We start from the raw sequence: 4,427 nt of genomic DNA on the forward strand, positions 1-4,427 counted from the left end.
TCCTTCACTAAAATCTTTCCAAAACTTACAATGTCTATAGGCCTTTTATTATTCTATTGGTTATCCTCCCACTACTGCATCCATATTCCTCAAGTGTGTCCATTGTTATGCATGTATGTTGTTGTTTCGCTGGTTTCCTCTCATCTCTCCAAATTGGTAAATTCACTGACCTTGCTGCTGTGGGGTTCCAGAATTGAAATGAAGGAGAATGAAGATGATAGCTTTCTCTATTCCTGCCCTGACAATGTCTTTCCCTTCCTTCCCTGTAGAACTCCTAAGGCAAATATCCTTTGCTATTCTTCTGTTTTTGTCCGGAGTTCAGGAATCTGAATATCCTTGATCAGGCAGTGATATGCAGATCTGACTCTACCTGTTGAGTCAGTCACTCTGTTTCTTTGTTTCTGTCTCTTGTTTCTCACACACTTTCTCTTTCTTCTTTTTCTGCTTTGCTCTCTGTCTTTGAATGTGTATATCTTTCCCTGAACATAATGAGAATGAAAAAACAGACTCTCTTGGGGATTCTGCACAAATGACAAAAGAAAATTACAAAATCAAGCATCCCCATAATGGTTTCAATTAGGAAAAACAGTTCAGTCTGGTAATTAGGAAAACTCCAATCCCAAGGAATTCCCAATCCAGGGAAAAATGAGACAGCTTGGGAGCTCTAGCATTAAAATAAAAGTGCCTTACAAACAAACAAACAAACAAAACTTTCTTTTCTGTATTTTGTTTTGTTTGTTAGAGGGCATGTGTGCTTACCAGAAACAGAAAGAAAGAAAGTGAGAAAGCACTCTTCTCCCCATAAGGAATGGTCACGCTGAAATCCCTTCTCCTCCATCTGCCACTCCTTTTGGGATTTTTGGCAGGCACACACATATAGCTGGCGTGTTTCTAAAGCTGCTAGGTCTGGGATTCAAACCATGTAGTTAGCTATGAGGAATCTGGTTACCTTAAACACCAGGCAATGGAACCGGCCCGTGCGATATATTTTTTAAAGTGTATTTCTTATATTACTTCCATAAACAAGAAAGGCACACACACACAGGAAACTAGAGAGGGACAGCACTAACAATAGTGTTCTAATGCTGCAATCCACTCCTAGCCTTCAACCAGCCCTGGTTCATGGGCACACAGCTAAGTGAAAAACAGGGAGGTCTTCATATTTGAACTAGGAACCTTCAATTGTGAGATTGCTTTACAAAGTATCAGATTTCACTTCTGTGCCATGGTCTGGCCCTTCTGTGGAACTTTTTCTTGAATTAATATGCTAAAAAGTCTAAGACTCAGATTTGAGGAATGTTGATACAGTGAAGGGGAAAAAATCAGTAAAATGATGGAGGGGAGGGAGCTAGACTTACCCATTGGCAGAGGTGAGAAAAGAACAATGTTGAGATGTGAGTTGTGGATTAGACAATGGAGCCAACATATCTGCTATATTTCTTTCCTTAAAATATTACACTAAATATTGAATTCAAATTCAAAGGTATGAAAATTTTAGGACTATATTTGTTTTATAAGACTGTATAAAATGACACCAGTTATTATAAACACTAGTAGCACATTTAATTGAAAACCCATGATTACATTTAATTCTAGTTTCATCAATTACAAACTTGGGTAATGCTAGCCATGAAGTAATATATAAAGAAACTTTTAAAACTATATGTAGTTGTATCCACTTTAGATTTATTGAGAACAGTCCAGTTTCTTTTTCTTTTCTTTTTATTTTTAAAGTTTTTTGCCATACGGTGTGTGTGCTCATCAGAGAGAGAGAGAGACAAGGAGAGACAGAAAAAGAGAAAATGAGAAATTACACCCTGCCCTGGGGGATGGCCACATCACAATCCCTTTACCTCTATTTTCCTCTTGGGATTTGGGTAAAAATGCAAACATGCCTGGTGTGGTGATTTTCAAGTCACCAGTTTCTGGATTCCAACTTCAGTCAACTACTTGGGAATCCAGCACCTTAACCACCACCTGCTGGCCCCATATTTCAAAATTACATTCCATGTATGCATTTTAAAGTTTTTCATATTTTGAAATGTTAAAACAAGATGGAATGTGCAGTTATTTTTTAACTAATTAAAATTTATTTTTGAAAAGGTTAATGGAAAAATTGGCATCAAATAATCAATTAGCAACAACAAAAATGAGTTATAACTGGTTATATATTAGATTAGCAAAGAAAATAAGGAATGATACATTACATGGGGAAATGTGTTGAAACAGGAACTCCCAATTAATTGTGATGGGTATGTAAATTTCTACAATACTTGAAATGTGTTTTGTCATTGTCTATTTGTTCATGCCACAAGTTATGTGTGTTCACCACAGACAGAGATACAAAGAGAAAGAGAATGAGGAAAAGTAACCTCCTTCCCCCAAAAGGCATGACCATGCTGCAATCCCTTCTCCTCCAGTTCTCCATCCTGTCAGGATTTGGGGCATTCACACACACACACACACACACACACACACACTCTGTGTTTTTCAAGCTGCTGGAATTTGAACCACAGCCAGTCACGTGGGATCTGGTTTCTTTAATCATTAGGCCATGGTTTTGGCCCTTTATTTAATTTTTTAATCTTGAATACTATTGAGTACTGCAGTTATACTTCTAAGAATTGATTTCACAACAAATTATAGTGTTGTGCAAAATAGATATTTATGTGTATATATTCTTAAAATAATTAGTCAATCAGTAAAATAATGTCATTCCTTATGTCTTGTGGAAAGCAATAAATATAAACTAGATTTAAATCTAGCAAGACTTCTTGCATCCTTTTTTGCTTTCTTCATTTCCTTAACCAAAATACTCTGAATTTTTTTTCAAAACCAGAATGTATCCATGACCTATAGTTTTTCTTTAATTTTTCTTCTATTCTCCATCTTGGTTTTTTATGAGATAGCATTAGTCTCTTTTATAACACTCTCCCCTTTACTTATGTCTTCTTTTGTCAGTTATTCTTAGTGATGCAGTTAACAAGTGATACACTGAAGGGGGGAGCGTGTACCTGAGACCTAGATAATTAAGATGAGTTCTCCTCAGAGACTGAGGCCTGTTGACCTTCCACCCACCAGGTAATGAGGACTCCTGACATGTTCTCAAAAGACTGAGGCCTCTGGATACTTTTCTGCCACAAAGACTGAAGGTTCCAGATACCACCTCACAGAGACTGGAGACTCAGTAATTTACCATCCATAGAGAAGAATTAGAACCACTCACATCACAAAGAGAATAAAATATCATAATATGGCACAAAAGTGGAGAAATTAGACTGACACTATAAAATTTGTGTTGGTGGGATAGTTAAGGGTAATAATCTATTTATTCTTGGTTGAGGACTAAGATTTACCCATCTAAACTGAAACCTGAGCCCTGGAAAAGAATCATCCTCTATGAAGTAAGTATGACAAAAAATAATAAGCAAGATAAAGATCCCTAAACAAGGTAAGATTTTTAATAGTCTAGAATTTTGAAAGTTGAGGAAGAAAAGAAATTGAAAAGTTAAGAGTAGTTGACCAACACAATTGATGCAGCTGATTGATTGGCTTGCACATCAGAAGTCAACATGGTGGTGTTTGTTTATTCATTGAATGGATATTTGTTATATGCATTATTTAATATGTTCAATGTATTTCATAATAGCTAAACATAGATTAGATTTCTTATGTACCATGAAAAAATTGATTAATGAATAACTTATATTGCTGGGACCAGCAGTTAGTGTAATGGCTATGTCGCTGGACTCCAAAGTAGTTTACCACGGTTTGAGTCCCAGACCCGGTGGCTTAAACTCACACTGGGCACGTGTGCGTGAATACCCAAGATCCTGAGAGGACAATGGAGGAGAAGGGACTGTGGCATGGCCATCCCCCCTGGGGGATGATTTCTCGCTTTCTGTCACTGTCTCTCTTTGTCTTTCTGGCGAGCACACTCACTTATAGCAAAAAACTCTGAATTTTTTTTCAAAACCAGAATGTATCCATGACCTATAGTTTTTCTTTAATTTTTCTTCTATTCTCCATCTTGGTTTTTTATGAGATAGCATTAGTCTCTTTTATAACACTCTCCCCTTTACTTATGTCTTCTTTTGTCAGTTATTCTTAGTGATGCAGTTAACAAGTGATACACTGAAGGGGGGAGCGTGTACCTGAGACCTAGATAATTAAGATGAGTTCTCCTCAGAGACTGAGGCCTGTTGACCTTCCACCCACCAGGTAATGAGGACTCCTGACATGTTCTCAAAAGACTGAGGCCTCTGGATACTTTTCTGCCACAAAGACTGAAGGTTCCAGATACCACCTCACAGAGACTGGAGACTCAGTAATTTACCATCCATAGAGAAGAATTAGAACCACTCACATCACAAAGAGAATAAAATATCATAATATGGCACAAAAGTGGAGAAATTAGACTGACACTA

This window comes from Tupaia chinensis, unplaced genomic scaffold (genome assembly GCF_000334495.1).
Source record: "Tupaia chinensis unplaced genomic scaffold, TupChi_1.0 Scaffold000623_1, whole genome shotgun sequence".
Taxonomy (NCBI): Eukaryota; Metazoa; Chordata; class Mammalia; order Scandentia; family Tupaiidae; genus Tupaia; species Tupaia belangeri.